Raw genomic sequence first — 8,585 nt, 5'->3', positions numbered from 1 at the left:
ATTTTTGTTTTTACAGAAGAAAATAACTGTTCTATTTTTATCAATGCCGAGATTTAATATATCACGTGATTAGCAATTAATTTCTGTTTCTCTTTTATTTTGAACATACAAAATTTGAGTTTAATTTCAAATTAAATTTACTCACATGAGAAATTTATTTATATTTTTAAAGTTTCTAATGTGTTTCCTGGAATTCCTTCATGATTCAATTTTTTTTTAATTTTTTTTAATCTACAAAGACAATCGTATCCATAGTATGACTTTTTTAATCATAACTTTAAGACACTTTCCTATATTAAATTCAAAATAAGTTTATTAAAAGGGGTACTTGTAAAAATTACTAACACAAAATGAGCAATGTGCCATCCTAGCTCTCCTATTTCCATTTACCGTGCAAAGGCTAATGGATTAACATTTCTCAATAAAAAACATTCAATTATTCTCCGATTGCATAATGTCCACAGGGTTCACGTATTTCCCCCTTCAAGTAAGTGTCCTACGAAAAAACCCAAAATCGATAACAATATCAAAATAAGTCTGCAACATTTTTTTCATTTTCAAAGATGAATGGTAATCCACAACAACTTAAAATAAGATTTTCCATGATACAATACAAAGCGCATACATGCTTAATTTTCCTCTGTTTTCCTGTGCGTCCTTCAATATTTAGGAGTAGATATGCTCGCTAGAATTGCTTAATCTTCGTCGGTTGAATTTACCTGAAAGATAACATAAAAATATTTGTATACATTAGTTAATAGCAGGAAGCAGGGGCGGAGCCAGCATACGGCTTGCGGGTTCGGCCGAATCCAGTAACTTTGGTTCAAATCTTGTATTTGTCTTAAAAAATTCATTGAATAGGTATAAATTGTTATTTTCGAACCCAGTAACTTAAATGAATTAGCATCCCGAACCCACAAACTTCAGATCCTGGCTCCGCCTAGATAAGGGACTGTTGGAATTATAAGCAGCTATAAATAATAACATCATTGAATATTGATAGACTTTCTCGAAAGCGATACGCATATACTAACATCATTGAATATTGATTACTGATTAGTTACATAATAATATTAAAAGCTACATAATATTACATATTTTATATCAAAAGCCCTCATGCAAAAATAAACTAACATGATTGAATATTGATATTTCATACGATAATTTTTTGTATAATCAACGATTACTCTTAGACTACAATTTTTCCTATAAACTATCTTTACTAAAAGAACAACCATAGCAGTTTACTTCACATAAACGAACAACCTTTAGACTTACAAAAGGAGAAAATGTAAAATTATCAACAATACAATTATCTATTTACTTCATAATCTCTGTGTTACTCCTTAAACTTTTGATAAGAGGTTTCGTTCTTAAAAGTTATTGGGAAAGGCATGATAATTTACTAAGTTGATTTGGTAAAACTCCTTCATATATTTCGTTTCTCCATCGTATTTGTTCATTTTTCATATATTCATTTCGCATTTCTGAGATATTTATATACATCAGATCTATTGAACGAAACTTCAGATTCCTTAGTTACACCTGTGACAAAAGATGAATGTAATGTTCATTGTAACAACACAACATACCCAGTGTAAACCCACAAGTGGGGTTTGGGGATAATGTTAATTGTAAACAACTACAAAATAATAGCAATAATAAAGTTAAATTAAGCTTGAAAATATACCTTGAATATTATTCAGAGAAATTTGATGTGCATAACCCATAATCCTTTTATCCATCGTAGAAATCCTGCACAAAATTTAAAAAAAAAAATCACAACTAAAAGTCCTCTTACGATTTTATTTATTGCAAGCATGGTATTTTGAATAAATAGAATAAAAGAGGCATAAATATAATATGACCTTATTAGTACCAAACAATGAGAATTAAAATCTCTTGCCGCTATATGCCACATTAAAGTATATACGAATAAAATAGTATCAAGGCGGGTAAAGAAATAAATCATCAATACCTTGTGAATGAAATGTTCACAGAAAATTTTCTTGAGGTAAAAAAAATTAAATCTGAAAATGATTATTAGTAGAAGAGAATTAGAAAGCTTACATAGATTTATGTGTTATTGAAGGGGTGTTTATAAGAGGTTAAGCACAAAATTCAAGCCAATCAGTTAGTTAAACAATATCTATTGGAAAAGGTAGGATTTTAAAATATCATTATCTTATTATATATTTGAGTTTGGAAAAATTTGAATTGGTTATCCTTATCTTATATACTTAAGTATATATTCTTGTTAACTTCTTTTTTGAATTAGAGATAGGATAAGTACTTCATAAGTGATGGAATTGACTCATGGTCAAGTTTGTTAGCAATTTGACCGTACATGAACTTTTGATGATATTAATTATGACACCTAATTAAACATCTTCAATTTTATTATATTAAATCTCATGTTGAGTATATTTTGCTAAACTTTGAATCTTCAATATTTTTTCAGTTAAAGAAGGTTACAGTACATCACTTTTTTTTTTTTGACGTGCACCACTTTATAAAATATGCTGGAGAGCTTATTTTAATTATTCAAATTTCAGACATCTTTTATTTGTTTGTTCAGTCTAATGACACAAATATTTTTTAAATTGTGCAGATTATGTTGAAAATATTATTTGAATTATTTAAAATTCAAAATAATTTTGTCACATCTTTTAAATTAACCTCAATGCAAAATACTCTTTTTATATAGGTGATTTATTTATTTATTTATTTATTTATTATTTAAGATTATTTGGATTATTTAAAATTCGTATGTTTAAGATCAGAATGCTTCATTTTTGAAGATAAAATGATAAAGAATTCCATTAGGTTTAGATCACTTCTTCAAAATTCAAACTTACCGAAACCTAATTCAATGAATTATCTTCTCATTAAATTTGAATATTTATATTTCAATTATATATCAATTCAAAAATGTTATTACAATTCTCATTAACTTTGTCTTAAAATTGCCAAATGGTTTGTTTTTCGCTTGCCACTTGGCTTAACCACATTGCTTGTACCTCTCCTTTTATATATATATATAGATAGATATAGAAGATTAATTCTATTGAAACATATACCGTTTAAATTTTGCTATTGTGTATGTTCTCTTTTTCATGAGTAAAGTGTTGGGCAATTCGCACGAATGCCCTAGCTTGGGGTGGTCTTTAATTTTTGGCCTTCAATAGTTTAAGTAACAAAAAAGTGGCCAAAAATACCCCTGATATCAAAAAAAAAAAAAAATCGGATCTATGACCTAATTTCGCAAGGCAAAAAATTAAACTTATACCGGACAAGGCAAAGTTTCTATAAACTTATGCCGAGCGAATTAGTTATTACACAACTTATGCCGGATAATTTCATTTTTACAGAACTATGCCAGACAAGGCATAGTTTCTATATAACTTTGTTCGACAAGGCATAGTTTCATAGATTGTAAATTTTTTTCCAACTCTGCTGGGGATCGAACCCATAATCTATGGTTTTGCAGACCAACAAGTAAGGGTACTTTGGCTCACAAATTTTCATTAAATGAGAAGTAGAGACAAAAATTAAATACTTGCGATTTGAGGGGCTTAAAGACCAGTCCGTATGAAGGACAATCAGCGCAAAAAATTGAAAATTGATTAGTAGAAGTCAGAGACCAAAAGAACAAATAAATAAAAGGAAAAAACTTTTGCGATATATTACCAGATCATTGAAGTCCATTACTGCTAGGAAACTATCATATAGGATTATCAATCTATTGGCACGACTTCTTTGTTATTATTCCCTGCTTATTAATTATTTAACTTTTTAAGTCTAAGAAATAATATATATAAAAAGTTATGAGAAATATAGGACACTTATGTTTCAAAGAGTTAATAGGAGATGAAGTAAAATGAACTCTTATAAAACTCAGAAAAACATTAAACTGGACAATGAATGTGACTCCAACATACTGTGATGGAGTTCAAAGACTCCCTACTGGTAAAATGCCAACACAATATGATTGAGTTTTGAACTTTTACATGTAACATTTCAATCGATGGCTAAACGTTAATTACATTGGCCAATATTTGGACAAGCCGAACCATTTCTACCAAAAAATTTCTATTTCAGGGCCATCTTTTGGAATTAGTAGCCTGAACAGGCCCTAAGCATTTTATGAGCTAAAGGCCTAATCAGATACGACAACTACGATAATCATCATTTTTTTTGCGCGGATTGCCCTTTATTTGGGGTGGTCTTTAATTTTTGCCCTTCAAATTGGTGGTCATTAAGTTTTACCCCTCGCCTAACACTCCGAGGTTATGCGTTCGAATCCCAGCTCAGTTCTAAAAAAAAAAAATGAATTTCGCGAGGCAGAATTGTGCAAATCTGCCCAGCAAAATTCTGCCTTACAGACAGAATTTCTACCCAGGCAGAATTTGCATGAGCAGAAATTCTGCCTGTGCCATGAAAATTCTACCTGAAGAGCAAAATTTAAAGACCACCATTTTGAGGGGCAAAAATTAAAGTCCACCCCAGCGAAGGGCAATCCTGCAAATTCTGTTGTACTGATTTTTAATATTTTTTCAATGTTAGCCATGACTCATGAACTGAGCCAATAAATCATAGGGATTAAGTGAATTGGTAGGCAGACAACTGTCAAGCTGCCTTCAATTTTGTAAAGCCTCGGAAAATTTTAACTTAACTTGGTCTAATTTCATATTTGAAGACGTAATCTAGGTGAGGAGTCTAAATAAAATTTGGAATTAATTTATGAGTAGTAGAACGACTAAACGAATCAAAATGAAGAGAATTGAAAGAAAACATGACAGGTTCAATTTTTAGCACAAAAAAAAAAATCATTCCATTTAATTAGTATAGACCTCTCGTATTGGATGAATTATTATTAAATCAAATATTTAAATTTGTACATTCAAATATAATAAAACACTTAAATCAAAACCCTATAAATATTACAAGTTTCAAAACTTGCTTTGGGGCACTTTAGAACCCCTAAAACGACGATCCAAACGTTTAGGTGGACTTCATGTAATGAGCCGACATTATTGTACGCAAAAACAAATATTAAGTTTTATATAAAATATTGATATTTTGGGATTTTAAAACATGACTAATCTTTACCCAAAGTATGAAAAAAAACGTGATTGGAAAGGTAACGCAAATTAAAAAAAAAAAAAAAAAAGCTCCAACATTAACGCACAAAATTAGTGCGTGATTACTAATGTTCTCTATTTTTTTTGGTGACCCCATTCACGCACAAAATTCGTGCGTGAAAGGCCAAAACTGTGTTTTTGCAGTTTGGTCCTTTCACGCACGAATTTCGTGCGTGAATACTACTTATGTTTTTTTTTTTTTTTTGTACTAGTTTGGTTCAACTTTTTTTTTTTGTGCTATTTAAGTCGCGGGTTCTAAATATTCCGGAAGCGTCGCGCCCATTAAGGCGCAAGACTCAGACTAGGTGTGCTGGTTGCACAGCATTCACTCAAGACTATAAATGATGTCCGAGAAAGAAAAATACTATTATTCTCAAATTTGGTCGAGAGCTTATGGAAAAGTTTCTACCTAGGCACTTCAAGAGACTCAAATTAAAGGTGAGAAATTCTTGACGATTTTAGTAGAGATTTTATGTTATTTAGTCATGCTCATAACATAAGAAATTATGGTAATTCTCTAGATTTCAAGGATCAGTTTCAAAAAAATCTAAGGTTTCTTCAAGAAGGTAATCTCCCAACTTCTCCTTTTTCTATGTTATCAAAGAATGAGTATAATGAACGTGTTATACGGATTTAATTAATCATTGTAACAGATGAATGACACAAACGCTATAATATTGAAAAGGTTGGTTAAAACCCTCTGTTTGGATGGTTGTTTCTCGTGGTTCATTAATGTACATTATGGTATGATACAATATGGTGTTATATTGTATTGTACTGTATTAATGAACACAATGTTTGGATGGACTGTATCGTTTGTTGTGGTTTAATAACATTTGTATTATTTGGTTTGACTATATGGTACTGTATAATAATTTGTAAGTTTACTAAAATACCCTTAACTCTTAATCGGAAATTAGTTTATATATATTAATAAAACTCAGGTAGAGAATAAAATAGAAACTTTAAAAAATAAGTAGGTAGTAAGTGGGGGTGATGGAGGGGTGGGTGGGATGAAGTTGGGGGTAGTGGTGGTGAGGGGTAGTGGGTGGTTGTGGGATGAGGATGGGGGTAGTGGGTGGTAGGGTGGGGTTGGGTATTGGTGAGGGGTAGTGGGTGGTGGAGGGGTAGGTGGGGTGACATGGGTGGTTATGGGATAAGGGTGGTAGGGTGGGAGTAATGAGTCGTGAAATTACGCGATATTCGATGTTAATTCCTTAAGTTTTTGTGACTCTTTAAGCACTTTTGTTGTTACTTTTTGTGTGTTTTATGTTGTTTTGTAGGAAAAGATGCCCGGAGAGCATAACGGAGCAAAATGGACTAAAATGGATCAAAATGGAGCAAAATAGAGCAAAACATACGAAGATAGAAGAAGCGTGACCTGCGAGTCTGATAAGTTGATTTTATGTGATTTAGAAGTGATCAAAAGAAACCAAGTGAAAATAAAGTCAAAAAGAGGCCAAATGGGACAGTTTTGCAAAACTGTCAAAAGTGGACAGTTTTGTAAAAACGGGACAGATTTGCAATTCCGAAAATCAGTGGCTATTTTGTTCTAATTTTGATTAGGGAAATTGTGGGACTATAAAAGGAACATAAGAGGCAAAACATTGTCATCTTTGGTCATTTTGCAAGTTTTGGAGGCTAGGGTTTCACCTACACAATTGGAGGAGAAGATTGGAGCACTTTAATGAGATAATTCTTAAACCTTTCTTCAATTCCTTGTTTTGTATTGAATATTTTAGTGTGTAGTATTTCATTTCTAGACTTGAATCTTGTTTATGAAAATATTCTTGATTAAAGTTTGGATTGAAACTCTTGTTTTGCTTATGTATTGAATGGTTCTTATTGCTATTGAAGTGGGTCTTTGTTGATTTAATTAATCTCGCTCTTGAATGTTTCCAAAGAGATTAGCTAACCCTAGGACTCACCCATTTACTTAGATTGAGCTTGGAAAAGGAAATCTAGGTTGGGAAAGATTAATTAACAAGAATTTGGGTCATTAAACTCATCTAATAACTTGAGCTTGGAAGAGAATAGTTACTTGAGGTTAAATTGATTGTGCCTAATATCACACTCTAAGGCTTGGAAAAGCTTAGAGTGAAATTCATTGATTTGGTTGGAAGACTTTCAATGAGATTTTAGAAATCATTATCTATTGACATAAACCCGTTCTTAGTTGTAAAATCGTGAAATACATTGAATCGTTACTTGAGTGTAATCTCCTATTATCCATGCTTGTGGCCATTGATCATTTTACTCGCTTTCTAGGTAATTTTACATTTCCGCATTAGTTATAATTCTCAAACAAAAACCAAAATACCATTTATCGTTTGACTTTAGCTTAGTTGGTGAAAGTTCCTTACTTTCTTAATCGCCTAGCATATTGTTCCCTGTGGGATCGACCCCGACTCATAGTTGGGTAAATATATTGCATACGACCGTGTACACTTTCTCTTTGAGGAGTGTATTTGGACGTTATCAGGGAGTGAGTGGTATGGTGGGGGTGGGGTGGATGGTAGATGGTGGAGAGTGGGAGTGGGGGTGAGTGGTAGCGTGGGGGTGGGGAGGATGGTGGAGGGTGGGGTATAATGGGGAAATGAAATATGTAACCACGGAAAAACCATCAAATCCGTGGTTACAAAAATTAGGACTTTTCATGGTTATATAACCATGGGGATGAACCACGGGTTTACAACACCATACCACATAATTTTAAGAATAATGGAAACAAACATGGTTTCATACAAAACCATACAATAATGAACCATGGGAAACCACCGTCCAAACAGGGGGTTAGACTTGAGGCTTAGTTCAATTGGATTATTGAGCATGTTTTGATTCACGTTTCAACATTTTGTTGTGCCATAAGAATGGAACATATCATGAGTTATTTAGGTAAATAACTAAAATTCCGCATATGTAAGAAAATTAATTGATGGCTTTTAAAAAGAGAAGTAATAATCTTCTATAAAAGGCTAAAATAAAAATACATGGATAATAATGTAAATAAACTAACAAGCTAGCAAAATAAAGGAACATTGAAGGAATACAGTACAGGTTCCAAATACATGCAGTTTAATCTTGGAGATTAGTACTGCAAAGTTTTCCCAAAGAGGAGAGATTTTCTACATAACAAAGGATATGGGAAAACCAATACCTTTCACCAAGTTTCTCGATTGCCCTAAACTCTCTCCAACTTTTTCTCGTGAAATCATAACAGATACAGATCCAATCACGTGACTTCGTCATACTTATAAATACAATTTCTTCATCACAAGATGCACATATAAAATGAAAATATGATTCAAGTCTATAAATGCCTTTCCATTAAGAAGGAAAGCGAATGATGTGTCTGTCCCAATAGTCAATTTGAGCCTTTCCCAAAATCCACAGATGCACGTCTTCGCTGTAATATTTTTTATAGTTCAAGACGGCTAATTT

General features: G+C 32.1%; 1 long non-coding RNA gene across 1 annotated transcript; it reads right to left on the bottom strand.

Moving 5' to 3' along the window:
- Positions 1-534: 534 nt before the first annotated feature.
- LOC132620416 (uncharacterized) lies at positions 535-2,072 on the bottom strand. The gene is made up of 3 exons (XR_009574888.1): positions 1,979-2,072; positions 1,691-1,755; positions 535-719 (listed from the first exon to the last, which is right to left on the bottom strand). It is a non-coding gene; the product is annotated as an uncharacterized LOC132620416 (long non-coding RNA).
- Between the last annotated feature and the right edge of the window lie 6,513 nt (positions 2,073-8,585).

This window comes from Lycium barbarum, chromosome 11 (genome assembly GCF_019175385.1).
Source record: "Lycium barbarum isolate Lr01 chromosome 11, ASM1917538v2, whole genome shotgun sequence".
Lineage (NCBI taxonomy): Eukaryota > Viridiplantae > Streptophyta > Magnoliopsida > Solanales > Solanaceae > Lycium > Lycium barbarum.
This window is presented reverse-complemented; position numbering and strand designations above follow the sequence as displayed.